The sequence below is a fragment of the Mustela nigripes genome, unplaced genomic scaffold (genome assembly GCF_022355385.1).
Source record: "Mustela nigripes isolate SB6536 unplaced genomic scaffold, MUSNIG.SB6536 HiC_scaffold_148, whole genome shotgun sequence".
NCBI lineage: Eukaryota > Metazoa > Chordata > Mammalia > Carnivora > Mustelidae > Mustela > Mustela nigripes.
Genome location: NW_026739562.1, coordinates 713508 through 730121, shown reverse-complemented (window position 1 = coordinate 730121; position 16614 = coordinate 713508). Strand labels below are relative to the sequence as shown.

The window sequence follows — 16614 nt, the reverse complement described above, 5'->3', positions numbered from 1 at the left end:
TAATGAGGTACAAAATGGACAGCATGGTGTGTGTGTGTGTGTGTGTGTGAAATAAACTATGTTGTCATGCTGGGAGGGAATGTGGGCTGCTCCCTTATGTTTCATCATTATTTTTTATTTATTTATTTTTAAGATTTTATTTATTTATTTGACAGAGAGAGATCACAAGTAGGCAGAGAGGCAGGCAGAGAGAGAGAGAGAGAGAGGGAAGCAGGCTCCCTGCTGAGCAGAGAGCCTGATGTGGGACTCGATCCCAGGACCCTGGGATCATGACCTGAGCCGAAGGCAGTGGCTCAACCCACTGAGCCACCCAGGCGCCCATGTTTCATCTTTAAAAACTGAGGCTCAGAAATGAATTTGCTTATTATGGCCCCATACCAAACCAGAAACCAGATTTCTTAGACCCACTGATTTGTGCAACATACAAGACTGCCTCATTATAGATGCTTTAGATAGAATCTATGGAATCTGACCGGGAACAAAGGAAAAATGCTTTGTGACTGGCCTTAAGCCATTTTTAAGCATAAGCAGGATTATTACTGTTATGTGAAAGATCATAAATGACTTCTCATCCCATTGGGCATAGGAGAAGATATAGGCTCAGTGCTAGGGAAATATTACTGGCAACAATCCATGTCATTTGCCAAGGCAATGACCACCTATCGAGTGGAGTTTAATGCATCATGGTGGTAGAGTGGAGACTATTGAAAATTGCTCATAGGATGTACATACATAGAACTTTTTGGAGGGGGGGGTATAGCTGGCCAACAGAAGACTCAGGAGTGAATTTATTGGCCTAATATTGATCTCGCTTAAAATTGTTCCTGATGGGGTAGGAGAAGTCTGAGTCATAATGGAATAGACTCTGGGCTTGAGATGAAATACCCAAACCAACATTCCCCTTTCTAACTGTGTGATTTCGGACAAGTCACAGAACTTAGTCTCAAGTTACTCTGGAAAAATCAAACTAATAATTTTTAGATTACATCGCTTAGGGAGAATTATGTAGTTTGGGTAAAGTTGCCCTGCATAGTGCTTATAATATATTTGACTCTAAATCTAAAGAAACATGTCCAGAGGGATTAGGAAGTGGGTTTAAGCTTTGTCACGGAGAAGGCAACCCTCCAGAAACCACCAGTGGAGAAGAAAGTGTTTACATAACCATTTAGGACTTCTGTATTCTCCACCAGTTACATAGCTTCTCTGAGATCTCACACTTTCCGATGTTAACCATCCATTGCCTTATCTGTGGGTGGAGAGCCCTTTTTGAAAAGGGTGTAACAAACAAGCAAGCAAAACAATAAAACTATTGTGTTGGAAGTTTCATTTTTATAGGAAAGTTCTACCTTCCTTGAGGATTACCTTGTTACATGTTTTGTGTGTGTGTATGTATTTGTGTGTGTGTGTTTAATTTCACGTAGGCACCAGAGTCAGTTTAATCACTTAATTCTAGTATCAAGGAAGCCACACTTATCCCTATCTACCCCTCCCCCCCATGGAGTTCAGACTACTTCACGATAAAGGTTTTAGATATTTAAATAGCTCATGTTTTTTGTTCTTGTTTTCCTCTAAGAATAATAGAATTTGGCCATTGTTTCAGGTAGCTTTGAGTGGGTAATTCATGTTTTTATTCAGGCAGCTTATGGGGATTCATTTCCACAATGTCTTTTATTGGTCTCTTCATATTTTACAATGACTTTTACATCCTAGTCAATAGCAGTAGTCTATACAACAGATCCTTATGGGTTATTGCGGTAATTCCATTTTATTTGAAAAGAATAGGATTGACCTCATCTATCTGACTTTGTTTGGGTGGGTTTCTGCAGGAAGGCAGATGATAGAAGATAACCAAAATGGCCTGAGAGGATATTTCAACTTTTCAAAGTCATGGAATCAAAATCAGTAAAATTAAAGGAATGGATGTCATGAATCTTTTTGTGTTATTGGTGATTTCCATTCAGAATGACGTTCATTCATTCATTCATTTAGTACTTATTTTGTGTTACATTGTTCTTAGATGATGGAGAGACAAAATGAGTTTAAAAACACATTCTCTATATGAAGTAGCTCCAAATCTTTTGGGGCATGGGACCTGAAGAGGGAATTGTATCACAGTGTGGTAGAAACAATGCAAATATCATGACAAAACTAATGGTTCTGTTAACTTCTCCTAACTGAATTGGGTGTGGATTAGTTTTGGGAAATATTTTCCAAAGAGCTAATACTTGAGCTAATGCTTAAAGGAGTAGAAATTAGTCAGGAGAAGATTGAAGGAAGAGTATACGTTCTTAGCTTCAGTCCCATGCCATTTTTATCTGTCACTCCAGTATTAGTGGATGATAAAACATGATACCTTCAGGTGGCCCTTTAAGTAACAACTAAGAGAACATAACAAAAATCAAATAGACTATGTTATTAGAATTACAAGAAGAGGTAGCAGAAGAAGCAGTACTTGCCAGTGGGGGATGAGGAGGGTGTCTTGGGACCAAAATTAAGCATTTTAACATGCTTCTTAGTAAACATGTGTGATCCCCAAAACAAATCTCTAGGTCTAATTTATTATTATTTCAAATTTAGTGATGAATCAATAAGTAGAGACTTCTAGGAAACAGTATGTTATTTTCTCATATACATACAGATAGTAAAAGAGTTGAGCTAAGAATCTGGTTTACTTGAGTCTAAAGATTATGATCTTTAGGCTATGTTGCTTTGTCTTTATAAACTCTGTTTTGTTACATTTATTTTGGGTACCACAAGTCTTGAAAAGTGTAAATGGCAGAAAGCTGAAAAAAGCCAGGCAAATAGTGAAAGAACTGGTTGTAGAGGCATATAAAATAAATTAAAGGTTATTCAATAAAGCCCAAGTTATGGGGAGGGGATTTATACATACATGTTGAAAGATGCTAAATGGAATTGGAATTATATATAACCTAGATCAGCATTATATAATAAGGATTTTAATGAATGTAGAGGCTATTGAGTATTTGACAGCCTCTATAGAATAAAAAGCTATTGGATTTTGAAAGTCATCTCATGGGAAATATTGGAAGCTGAATCACTTGAGGAATGTAAAGCTAAATTGGATGAAACATATCTCTAATCTCCAAAATGATCTCGCTGTGTAAAATGCATGCACAAACACACATATACTTTCAAACTTTTAATTTTTACAAACTGCGTGTCTCCATGTATTTAAATAATGGCTTTAATCTAAGTAAGTACAGAAGTTAGAAAACCTTTTTAAAAATCAATTTGTGGGCAGAAAATAAAGCATTATAGACTAAGTTTTAGAAACTGAAGACTCCTTACAGTTGGATGGAAAACATGCAGTCATTCAAAAATAATTAGTTTTGCAAAGGGATACATGAATGGAAGGTCTTGGAAAGGAGGCAAAGAATTAATTTCCCAAAAGGCTCTGCAGATAAAATTGTGGTTGGCACATTTCATTCTGCAGATACACCTCTTATTCGTATCTTGTCCGTTCTCTTGGGTGACATTTTGAAATAGTGCGTGCTCAAATGATTGTCCAACAATGCAAATGAGAAGGGCGCCTATCAGACATTGCACTCTGGACAGACACGCTGGTCAGTTCCTTCTTAAGGAGGTCTAAAAAGAAATAGAATTAGTTGATCAGTCCTCTATTAAGTGGGGGGCCTTATATCTAATCTCCCTGGATTCTCCTTATTTAGCAATGGAAGAGAAGATCATGATACTGAAAGGACCCATCCAACTGACCTGATATTTTCTGTTTATTTGCCCTGAGTCCTGGGGTCACACCAGCACTAACATTCTCTTTATGCTTACTCGAATACTAGTGCCTTTTCTCCTACTTTTCTTTTAAGATTTTTCTCTGTATTTCATTTCTTGCATCCCACAACAATCCAGGACTCAACTGCTCCTCTAATGACATGATAATATATGACACTGCTTTTCTCATTTTAACTGGTACCAACTGGACTCAATGAAATCTGTTGTGATATCCCTATTGCAAACATAATAAAGGATGGACTCATTATCCTGCCACTCAAGTATTTTATAATATGCAGACAGTCTGTATTTCTAACCTTTTCTTGTATTTTCTTTTCTGTATTTCTTAACCTTTTCCTGCATATGCCTTTGCTCCAGACGGGTGACTCCTCACTGTTCCTGAACCTTGTCTCATGCTTAGCTACTTCCTAGCATTTGCTCAAAGTATTCCCTCTGCCTTTTTTTTTTTTTTTAATTTCTTTTCAGCATAACAGAATTCATTGTTTATGCACCACACCCAGTGTTCCATGCCATATGTGCCCTCCATAATACCTACCACCTGGCTCCCCCAACCTCTCACCTCCCACCCCTTCAGAACCCTCAGATTGTTTTTCAGAGTCCATAGTCTCTCATGTTTCACCTCCCCTTCCAATTTCCCTCAACTCCCTTCTCCTCTCCATCTCCCCTTGTCCTTGTCCTCCATGCTATTTGTTATGCTCCACAAATAAGTGAAACCATATGATAATTGACTCTCTCTGCTTGATTTATTTCACTCAGCATAATCTCTTCCAGTCCCGTCCATGTTGCTACAAAAGTTGGGTATTCATCCTTTCTGATGGAGGCATAATACTCCATAGTGTATATGGACCACATCTTCCTTATCCATTCATCTGTTGAAGGGCATCTTGGTTCTTTCCACAGTTTGGCGACCGTGGCCATTGCTGCTATAAACATTGGGGTACAGATGGCCCTTCTTTTCACTATATCTGTATCTTTGGGGTAAATACCCAGGGGTGCAATGGCAGGGTCATAGGGAAGCTCTATTTTTAATTTCTTAAGGAATCTCTACACTGTTCTCCAAATTGGATGGACCAACTTGCATTCCCACCAACAGTGTAAGAGGGTTTCCCTTTCTCCACATCTTCTCCAATACACGTTGTTTCCTGTCTTGCTGATTTTGGCCATTCTAACTGGTGTAAGGTGTTATCTCAACCATCTCTCTTAACTCCTTGTGCTCTCTCTGTTCTGTTTACATTATCTACCTCTTGAAACTGTGCTGTCACCTTCTAAATGGAACAGACCTTGATCTTCCCTGCTCATGAGGTCCACCCTTCCTTGAGCCTGCATAACACTGGCCTCGCATCTTCCCAGTGGACTCATCCTAATCGGCTATGAGAACTCATTGTGTTATCTAAAGTTTTTATCACAGAGATTTTAACAGGGAAGGTAATAGTTAAATATTTACTGAACATATAGAAATTATTTCTTTGAAATGCATTGTTTTATTCAAGGGAAAACTGAATTCAGAAACAATCTAAATGCCCAGAGGTAGGGGAAGTGAATACATGTGTTTTAACACATCAATACATAAACCATGATGCAATCATTAAAATCAGTTTCTCAAGGAAGTTTTTTGTTGTTGTTCTTTTTTTTTTTTTAATTCTAATATAGTTAACACACAGTATTACATTAGTTTCAGGTATACAATATAGTGATTCAGCAATTCTATACATCACTCAGCACTCATCATGGTAAGTGAACTCTTAATCTGCATCACCTATATCCCCCACCCCCGAATTTGTTCTCTACAGTTAAGAGTCTGTTGTTTGGTTTGTCTCTTTGTTAGTTTGCTTTGTTTCTTAAATTCCACATATAAGTGAAGTCATATGGTATTTGTCTTTCTCTAACTGACTTATTTTACCCTCTAGATCCATCCATGTTGTTGCAAAGGACAAACTTCATTCTTTTTATGGCTGAGCAATATTCCATTAGGCTTATAAGGAACTTTTAATGCCATGGGAAAATGATTATAACATACAGTAAATACTTGGGGCATCTGGGTGGCTCAGCCGGTTAAGTGTCTGCCTTTGGCTTAGGTCATGATCCGAGGGTCCTGGGATTGAATCCCTTGTTGGGCTCTCTGCTTGGTGGCAAGTCCGCTTCTCCCTCTCTCTCGCTCACTCTTTTTCAAATAAATAAATAAATAACCTTAAAAAATACATACAGTAAATACTTGACATACACAAGGAATTCTTCCTGTTCTCTTCAGAAGTGCCTCAATTTTTAATAATAGTATAATAATAGTAGCCAACCCTTCTTACTAATTTACAATGTCAAGGTCATCTTGAATTGTTCTGTATCTTATTTGGCCCATCACTTGCATATTACTAGGCTTTCTATGTATCTGTTTTATTAACTATATAATAGTAACAGTTCTGAGGATTAAAAAAGACACCTGGATACAGTACTTAATTTAGCACAGCAGCAGAAACTAGAAAGTGCTCCTCAAAACTAGCCATTTGTATATTCAGAGTCTAGTATTATACCTAGCTAAATGAATATCTGTGGAGTGAATGAAGAAATGTAAGCAGTATCTGAACCCAAGTTTGATTCGCAGTCTTCAAGGTGCTCTTCTAGTTCTGAGTGACATCCTTGCATTAATGCAAGGTATTACATACACAGCAATGAGTACAAAGAAAAAAAATCACACACTAAGGTCCAAATTATGGGCAATCTAAAAGACTCATTCATCAGCTTAAATTACTCATATTTCTTCATGATTCAAATTTGTATCTCAGAAAAATACAAATCATTACAGGTCAGGGATATTTGAAATAAAGTAAGAACAGTTAGACATCTGAATGCCAAGGATTGTTGTAGTGTTAAAGGAAAGCCGAAAATAAATTAGAGATACATAACAGTGTAAGCACTTATTTTAAAATATGGATGGGAATAGACTCAAAAGAACTAAGAAATATGCCAAAATATTAAGAGGGATTATATTTGTATTATGAGGTTATGCATGATTTCCCTCTTAAATATTCATATTTAAATATTTTGTGTTCTTTTTAATATTCCACTAAGTTCAAATCTCTATAGTAAGAAAAATAGGATAAAAATAAACTCACTTTTATAAAAGTTAAACAAAATTGAATTTAATAGCCTCAGATCTAGTTTTTAAAATTTAGATTCCATTTGAAAGCTGTTGCTTTGGCCAATGATATGGATTTCTAATGCATATCAAATGATCCTGTAGAGTATTGACTATGATGAATTAAAATTTCAGGAGTAGGTTGTGTTCTTTGCAAGGTCACCCAGGGAAGGTAGTGATCACTCACATTTAGGCTTTCATTCTAATGAGTATAATTAGGAATAAAAAATGATTTCTATAAGGCAAATGCATATCTCAGCTATAAAATCAAATAGATTGACTGATGGCCTTCATCCACCAGTAATCTATATGTATCTACTATGATTTGGGTATGAAAAGCCCACTGCAATGAAATGCTCAACTCCTAAAACTTATATGTTGGTTAACAATTTTTGGCAGGCTTAGGAGTTGACAGACTTTTCTGCCATAAATCTTGACACATTTCAGTGATTTTCACTCCAGCACAGAAGACAATTAAAAAAAAAAAAAAAAACCCCATAGACTTAAAAGATTTACCGTTCATAGAGATCTGGACAATTATAAGCAATATATATAGAATCCCTGGCGAAATACCACTGAGGGTAATTTGCCATGTTGAAATTCCCTTGAAGGAGGACTGATGTAGTTGTACCCTTATTTATGACTTTTTAAGGGGAAAAAATGAATGGTCCTGTTTTAATCCATTTATTCATTCAGCAGAAATTTATTGAATATCAGATACAGACAATGGACTATTCTAGGTCCTGGCCATAAATCAGTGAAAAGGAAAAAAAAAAAAAACAGACAAAACTCCTGGCCTTTTGGAACTTACAATTTGGGGTGTATATAGGTGGGTTCGTAGGGAGGAGGATGAAAATAAACAAATGCATAAAGCGTACACGCATCTAGAACAGCTCTGTCCCATAGACATTTCTTCGATGAGAGTAATGTTCAGTAGGTGTGCTTTCCAATATTCCAACATGGTAGCCCCTGACGACTGTGGTTACTGATTACTGGAAATAAGCCTAGTATGACCGAAGGGCTGAAATTTACATTTTAACTCATTGTGACTAATTTAAATTTAAAAATTTAAATAGTCACTTGGGGAGAGTGGCTACCCTATTGGTGAGCAAAGGTCCAGACAGATTAAGGAATTCAGAGCACCTATGAGAAGGGAAGCAGAGTGTAGAGAAAGGGCTGCAATTGTAATTAGAGTGGTCAGAAGAGGCCTCTTGAGGAGATATATAGGTGAATATCAACAGAGGTCCAAAGAGCAGGCCATGCATATATTCAGAGGAAAATCGTTCCAAGCAGAGGGACTAGGCAGTACAGAGGGCTTGAGTTGGGTGCCACCAGGCTTGGAAGCAGAATGGCATAAAGGACAGTGTGGATTCAACAGAGTGAGTATGTTAACCAAAGGTAGGAGATGAGACCCAAAGCCAATGTCATGGTGAGCAATCAGGAACTCTCCCTTAGGTTCAGTTAATTCATATATACACTCATGCATACAAATCTACATGAAAAGTAGTTCATATACCTGTATATACATGAATTAACATATAATGTTAAAGTATTAACGATTAATATATACTAATATGAATAAGAATACTTATACATAAATTCTTAGTCTCTAGGTTTAAGATTCAAAAAACGTAAGAGCCTCTTCATTCCTTGAAAACCCCTTGTAGACCTAAAGGTCAGCAAGAATATTTTATCAGGCTGTATTTTTATTTTATAGTTGATTCCAGTCTCCAAGTAGCTCCTGGACTTGGATTTCCCCCACCTTGCTCAGTAACCATCTTGACAATTCTCCTTGCTGCAGCAAATTTGTTGTTTTCTTGGGACTAAGTTATCTTTAAAATTCAAATGTAGCATGTTATGGGAAAAAAATATGCCAATTTCTGTAAGCAGGCAATTCTGTAAAATTAATGAGAATTACAGGTCATGGTGCAGGAGGAGATCTGAATGCAAAACATTTTTAGAATAAAGAGCATTAGTCACGTAAAACTGTACAGGGTGTTAAGGAAATTGCAGGTGTTTAGATTTATCATGAATTTCATCTCGCTGAAATACACCTGTCACATTTTAAAACTTCTCGACACATATTGACACTTAGCTGCCATGTAATAGACTTTTATCTTGGATTTTGGCTTTCCCTATGACTTCATTTTTAAAAGGAGCCTGATTTCTTTATTGAAGGTAGTTATGATACCATCTTCCCAAAGCTGATTTTTAATCAAGAAGATGTATACGTGGGACAATATTTTTCTTCAATTATTGGAATTGCTATCTTCTTCATTTACTTTCTTATTTAGTAGTTAGCTAGTTATGCAATTAGTGAATAGTCCTTATATAAAGAGAGATGGGAAAGGATGAGGAAAGGCATTAACATTATTTGAGTACCCACGGTGCCCCAGGATCTGTTAAAAAAAAAAAAACAACAAAAAAAAAGCAAGAAGTAGAAGAAAGACAGAAAGTAATGCTGTCTGTTATTTTTGAGTGACGCAATAAATTTGAGTGGATTAAACAATGAAAAATAGCTTTTATTATTACTGCCTTATACATACATACTATGCACTATACATGCATTATCTCATTTAATTTGTAGACTGGACTTGCAAGGTAGCTAGTAATGCTTTTGTTTAAAGACAGGAAACAAAGGAGATAAAAAATTCGGCTTAAACACAGGCATTCTTTATACGTGTAGAACCAGCACTCAACCCAGAGACGTTTTGACGATAAAACCTATGTTCCTTCCATCACGTTCTCTCACTCCACTTATAACTTAATAGCATCTGAATTATAATATTGTGACATCCTGACTTTGCCTATTTACTGGCTATATTTACTCTTTCTTACTACTCTTGTTGGGCTTTCATTTCCTAATCTATAAAATGGGATACTAATATTAAATATGTTATAAAGTTACTGTGTTATTTGAGATAATCTATGTAAACGCACAGCAAAGTGCTTAGGAGAGAATAACCAATCAGTAAGTGTTAGCTATTATCAATTACTTTATCCAAGTTTTTGTATAGATTAGTACACAATATATTATTTTGCATGTTAATTCCACGTGGTATAATAAACCGGATTTTGTAAATCTTATGTTCCTTCAGTCTTTCCAACCACACTGCTCTTACATTTGGATCTCCCATAATTTATAGATCACGGGCAACCAGATATCATTATTAATGAGCTTAAAGGAAAATTGATTAACTGCCTAATGACTTCCTTCCTCAGAACTGAAAATGATCCTGGATTTCCCCCAGATGCTCTGGGATCGCAGCTGTCTGCCTGTAATCAGTGTTTTCAGAAGAATTGACTTTGGCATCTTGCTGTTCATCCCTACACTTCCTACCCCTCTAAAAAACTTGAGGCTTGATAACAAGACACCAACTTATTACTAACCCTGTTCCTTTGTGATGCAGAACCTTGACAGGCATGCTGATGAGGCTATCCATGGTTTTCACTCTCTCTTTTTTCCTAACTGGGAAATTCACCAAAAGACACTATGTTGTTCTTCTAGTTTCTGGGAATGCCCTGTGTCTTTCTCTTGCATTCTGATAAGGGAAATCTGTGTTTTGTTGGCATCAGAATCATTTTGGCTGGCTAAGTTTGGGGAACAATCATGTGGGCGTTTTCACTCTGAGGACATGGGGGTTTACAATGGCTACAAGAATAACCAGGTTCTCTCATCTGACCTCCACCACAAATGAAATGGTTAGGTTTGTCTTCTTTATACAAGTATTAGCAAAAAATATGAAAGTCACAGTACAGCTGGGGTTGTACCAATAATAGAGATCTATAGCTTTGCCAGTTACATATTTAAAAGAAAATTTTAAAAAATGCAAGAAGAAAAGGAAGGGCATGAGGTCTCTGTTCTTACATGTAAGAAAATAAAAATTTCCTCAAAACAAAGGATCAGTGTGTGAGTAATAATCTTTTAACAAGGGGGATTTCCCTTCTTCTTTTTATTGGCTTCATTTGTTCACAAAGAGATTAATCTCATTACCAGCTTCGAACAAAGAAAGCCATGTTTCGAGACTCACAGACCTTTTCTTTCTCAGTTTTCTTGAATGCGTCACAAATTTCTGTCTCAGTTACTTGGCCTTTGGGCTGGCCAAAGGGTATTTGTTCTTTGAGCCCTCTCCTTAGGCTTTTTGCCTTCCTAGAAGATCTTAATTCTTTTCTTTGTTTCTTTCTCAAGCCAGTCTTGAGTTTGGTCCTGTCCCAGACTGAGTGTTTCACTCCATGGATAAATTTCCATGGCCCCTTCACATTCATGCAGTCCATGCCAGGGTTATGTCTTTTGTTTATTTCTTGGCCCCAGCAGGGGTTTCCTGCCTGTTTTTGTATGTCCATTTGTGAGTTAATTGGACTAATCAATCTAATGAATTTTCCCAAAATTGTTCAAAAAGCACTGTAGCTCCAAGAGCTCTCTGGACAACAACAGTCACTACAGCTCATCGGTAGTACCCCCCAGGGGCTGAATTCTGTTTTGCTGGGCATCTTTTGAGAGTCCAGTGTGTCAACTGGAAATAATTCCTGCCATCCTGAAACTTATGAGGCTTCTGGGAAATAGATTTAAAACATGATAAAAGAGTAGATGTGAAAGTGCTTAGTAAGAAAGATGGATATACAGGTAAGTTTGGAGGGTCCCGGTGGGGAGCAGTGGATAGTGAATCAGGACCAGATTCTGTGCTTCGGTTGCTCTGATCAGCGAGCTAGGTCAGTCTCAGCACTCTGTCAAGGCCACTCTTCTCATCTGTAAAGTAGAGAAGGTACTTTGTGGTGGGATAGGGCAAAGACTTTTCACGAGTGCTTTTTAAACTTGTACTCAACATTGAGATGTTGGGAGTGGACGCAGAATGGAAACAATAATTGAAAACAGTAATTGCACGAATCTCGTGGTCAGGGAGGGTGACCCGTAAAGCCTTTGGCACCCAGTGGCCTCTTTACTTTATCAGTTAATGTTAATTATGCAGATGGCAGCAGAGGCCACCAGGTAAAGATGGGACAGCTGTGCACAGCACACCTCAAGGGAGCACAGATAACAACATCTAATATAAAAAGGGAGCTCGCCAATTCTGTAACAAATCTTCCTTTCATTTTTCAGGCATTTTTGAACACCCTGATTTGGCATTGCTTAAGAAAAAGAGCAAAGAAAATCTTTAGAGTATATTCTTAGCCTTCTAAGTTGCCCTAACCACACACTACAGGCTGGAGGGCTTAAACAATAGAAATTTATTTTTGAAATAGAAATTTAGTTGTGGAGACTGGATGTCAGAGATCAAAGATCAGGGTGCCGACATGTCAGGCTCTGGAGAGAGCTCCTTTCCTGGCTTATAGGTGGCCATCTTGTGCGTGTCTTCCCACGGTAGAGGGAAAGAAAGCTTTCTGCTGTTTCTTCTTATAGGGCTGCTATTTTGAGGGGATCAGTGCCTGACTCTAATGACCTCATTTAACCTTAATTACTCCCGTAAGTTCCTATATCCAAATACAGCCACATTGGGGATTAGGGCTTGGATATCTGAATTTGGGGAGGTTGTAGGGGGCACAATTTAGTCCACAGCATAGAGTAAGATGGGTGTGAATTTAAATCCCTTTTATTATAAACCAGCAAACTGTGTGTGGGCTTAAATTTCTGTTTGCCATTTTGTGTCTATGTGAACTTGAGCTAGTATTTAAATTCTCTCTGCGCTCCCTTTTTTCTTGTTTGTGATTATATTTGAGATTATAATATCTACCACGTAGGTTGTAATAAGGATTATTAAGTATGTAAAACATATTACCAAAAACCTGGCACACATTCGAAGTTCAATCAATGCAGCAATCCATAGGAAAGAAAGTCGAATTGCATTCTTAATGTCATTAATGCCTCAACCTCTCTCTGTCAATTGAGAGACCCTCTGCCTCTGTTCAAAGCTCTCTGAATAGGGGAATCACATACCAGAGCCTCAAGATTTTGTGAGAGGAAGCTCCTGGGGACCAGGATGTTCCATCCAATGCCCTTTTTGTTTTGCCTACTAGAAAAGAGAAGTCACTATAAGTTAAGGGAATCTACTTAATATCATTCAATTACTAAAGATTCCTGGCCTCTTGACTCCAAGCTAGTGTTCTTTCCTCGACACGGGTTCTTCCCCACTTTTTGTCAGCTGGTGATGATCATGTTACAAATCCCCTGGGCACTGGCATCCACCCGCGTTTCATCACATTAGTCAAATACCATTTCTTTCGTCCTTAAAGAAAAAGATCAAAATGCAAGCATGTGGCAAAAACTATTTCTAGACACAACATTGAGTATCTTCTATATGATGAGACTGAAGACATCATTTCCAAACTTTATTATTCTATACTTATTCTAACAAATTGCTCAGAACACACCTCAGAATATCAAAAATAACAAAATATATATTTTGAGTAACAAAAATATATTTTGTTAAAGAGGTGATAATCAGGGGTGCTTGGATGGCCCCACCAGTTAAGTGTCTGCCTTCGGCTCAGGGCATGAGCCCGAGTCCTGGGATCTGGCCCTGCTCAGCCTCCTTCTCCCACTCCAGCTGCTTGTACTCTCTCTGTCAAATAAATAAATAAAGTCTTAAAAAAAAAAAAAAAAGTTGAGAATCAGTGCTCTGAGATGAGTTCAGCTTTATTTATTTATTTATTTATTTTTAGAGAGAGAAAGCTCAAGTTGACGCAGGCGGGTAGGGACAGAGGGTGAGTGGGAAAGAGAATCTCAAGCCTGACATGGAGCCTGGCACTGGGCTCAATCTCAAGACCCTGAGATCATGACCTGAGCTGAAATCAAGACTTGGACTCTTAACCAACTGAGCCAGACAGGTGCCCCTGAGTTGAGCTTTTAAATGGTACATTCAGCTTTTACCAAGAGAACATTGCAGCTGTTCACAGGTATTGCTGGCATCCTGGTTCCAAGCTGTGTGGCCTTACCTCTAGATTTCAATTCCAATCCCTGTGGCCCGGGCATCATCATTTCCTAGTTTTCTTTGGTTGCCACCATTTCCCACTCAGCCACATCTCTAGAATATCTCATGATTGTTCCCCAAGTTACTGTTTCTTCACAGCCATCTTGCAGTAGTGATGGTGTGATGTCTGAGCACATGAAACCCATGTACCCTGCTTAGATTCCAATCTGGGTTCCAGGTGTTGACCGGATATGAGACCTTAAGAAAGTTACGTAACATTTCTGCGTCTACATTTCCTCATCCGAAACACAAGGATAATAATAGTATCCATTTCATAGTGCTTCTGTGATATTTATGTCACCTATTATATATAAAGAGCTTATATGTAATTTATGTTAGTATATGTGAAGAGCTTAGGAGAACACCATACAAAGTGGGTACTGTTAGATGTGCGGGCTGTTGTTTTTTACCTGGGAGCAAAGTCCCAATCTAACCCTTTGTACATACTAGAATAGACAAAACAATTCTTTAGTAATTCCCAAGTACCTAAGTTCCTAGTAGCTTACTCTTATAGTCCCTTTATTTTCCTTGTGTTTATCTTGCTTAGGCCCTGTGAAAGTTGTGTGTTTTTACAAACTACTAGAAGTTTCCAATCTGAGCATGTAATTACCCTGAGTGCTTCGCTCCTAAATCCACAATAACAAGCTTTTAGTTTGTTTTTCAGAGCTATTGTGCTTAATTAATATTTATGCAGGACTTAGTGAAATCATGAAAATTAACAGATGTCTTTATCTAAACAGGTGGTGAATATATCAACAATTAAAATAAGAACAGTGATGGTACAACAGTTCTTCTTTAGATCACTCAGACTCACTACCAGACTCAGAGTCTGGTAAGCATGGTTTCCACATTTTCTACCAATCTGGTAAGCGCATTGTTAGGCAAATAAACGGTACTCAAAATATTTTAAGATATTCACATGAAATATGAATTTTACATCATGCATATAACAAAACTAAAAATAATAGTGGCATAAGCTCATAAGGGTTATTCTGCTGCATGGGAAATTCTAGAAATCATGCTGAGTTGGTAGATGGCTACAAAAATCATCAGGGATCCAGGCTTCTATGTCACTGCTCCATCATTCTGACACAAAGCTTTCAGCCTTAAAGTTAAAACACGATCTGCAGTGGCTGCTAAAGTTCCAGCCATTACGTCTATATTCCAGGGAGGGGGGTGGGAATAGGAAAAGGTCATCTCTATCTGAATTTACTTCTTGAAAGCATTATTTTTGAAAGCATTGTTATTCTTATGGGATGCTTTGGTTTCTATCCCATTTGGTCAGAACTTAGTCTTAAAACTATATCAAAGTACAAGAGACTCTGCAAATTCACTCTTGTATTTGGGGTTCAGTGTAGGTTCCAAACTAAGGTTTTAAGGAGTAAAGTTAAAATAGCCTCTGGGCTATTTTGAGTGATTGGGCTACTCACACATTTAAAATTAACCTTTTATTTTGTTTCTTGGTATATCGTTGATTTTCCTTAGAACTTAATTTTTTAAGATATACTTACTTTCTGTGAAACATTTTTCTATATCCTTTGAATCTGTTTATAAACATTTTATAAAAATTTGTAGTCATTTTTTTGTTTTTTTTTTTTAATTTTCTTCAACTACATTAATATATAGCATTTGCTTTCAAAAAATCTGAGAAACTTTCTATGAAAGCACATGTGAAAAAAGGTAGTGTATTCTTTCATTCATCTTAGTTAACAAAAATGTACTAGGTAAATGCTATGTCCCAGGCACTGGTTAAGTGCTGGAAGTAAAAAGGTGAGTGACACAAAGTGTCAGCCAGTAGGGGGCTTATGTATGGATGGGGCAATATAAAGAATAAAAAAAATCCATAACGTAACGTCATGTGGTGGTAAATAAAGCCAGGAAGGGACTAGACAGTATTAGATGATGAAGAGTGCTATTTTTGACTGAGTGATCAGGGTCAGCCTTCCAACAAAGAGAACAGCAATAGAAATGCCCTCAGAGGAAGGTTCTAGAAGGAGCTTGTCCCAGCTGTGCTCAGCAACAGCAAGCAGGGCAAGGTGCCTGGACTTCAAGGATGGAAAAAGAGATTTGTAGGAGATGAATTGCACAGGGAGAGATCAGAGCCAAGTAGATCAAGAGGAGGGATAATTCAAGCACTTTGAAGAATACAGTAGCATACTATAGTCGGCAAAGTGAAATAGGAAAGGAAATGCTCATTTCTGCATTTAATGTTTATTTTTCTTGTCTTCGGTACGCCAGCTTCTTAACAATTGCCTTCTATGTGTGAGACTCTTCACTTAGGTCCAAACGACAAAACATGAATATAAAATGTTCCATGTCCTCAAGGTGCTTCTCAGATAAGCTCAGAAAAGTTAAAAGCACCACCTTTGTCCCCATATATTCAGAAAGTTTCATGTCTTCATATTCTTTTCTGCTGAGTAGAATCTATATGTACAATATAAGCCTTAAACACGAGAGCTTAACTCTGAGTTCATTTGTCTTCTCTCTTGAAGACATGCAGAAAGCTGAATGCACCATCCCATGATTGAACATGTCCTCTGTATATCTTTTCCTGAAGGATCCCGTATTGTGTACGTATGTGGAGCTTTCAGGCTCCGCTTCCTCCCAAGTCAGCAAACCCTTCCTCCCTTCTCTGAAAAAATCATATTCTTCCTTCACCGTATTTCCTTTAAATTTCCCCCAGCTCTTTCTCGCAGAGTTCATTGCTTCTGTCTCTGGTCCCATACGTCCCCTATATGTAGCATCATAGTG

The 16614-nt window shown here is 37.6% G+C and overlaps 1 protein-coding gene across 5 annotated transcripts in view; it reads left to right on the top strand.

The window, feature by feature from the left end:
• The window catches only part of LOC132008405 (leucine-rich repeat-containing protein 4C), a 1212627-nt gene that overhangs the window by 1115534 nt on the left and 80479 nt on the right, over window positions 1-16614 (top strand). The gene's annotated exons all lie outside the window — the stretch shown is intronic.